This window comes from Dipodomys ordii, unplaced genomic scaffold (assembly GCF_000151885.1).
Source record: "Dipodomys ordii isolate 6190 unplaced genomic scaffold, Dord_2.0 Scaffold40, whole genome shotgun sequence".
NCBI lineage: Eukaryota > Metazoa > Chordata > Mammalia > Rodentia > Heteromyidae > Dipodomys > Dipodomys ordii.
In genome coordinates, this window is record NW_012267256.1 from 15,201,172 (window position 1) to 15,201,698 (window position 527).

The window sequence follows — 527 nt, forward strand, 5'->3', positions numbered from 1 at the left end:
CTCAAGTGGTAGAGCGCTAGCCTTGAGCTGAAGAGCTGAGGGACAGCGCCCAGGCCCAGAGTTCAGGCCCCACGACTGGACCCCCCCAAAAAAATATATATATATATTCACAATGGTAATTATCAATATAGAGTTGTGTTCATGTATGTGTGGGGGGGGTGGTGAGTTTTATTGCTGTTATTGTTAGAGATCAAATCCAGGGTCTCATATAAGCTCATGAAAGGTTCAACTAGCCTTCCATTAAAAAGTTTTTTTTTGCCTTTAACATCTAGAAAACAGCCAGGTGCTTGTAGCTCACACCTGTAATCCTAGCTACTCAGAAGGCTGAGATGAGAGGACCATAGTTCAAAGCCAGCCTGGGCATAAAAGTCAATGAGACTTTTACCTCCAATTAACCACAGAAAACCAGAAGTAGTGCAGTGGCTCAAAGTGGTAGAGCACAGGCCTTGAGCAAGAGCTTAGGGACTGTACCCAAGCCCTGAATTCAAACTCTAGGACTAGGGCTGGGAAGGTGGCTCAGTGGTAGA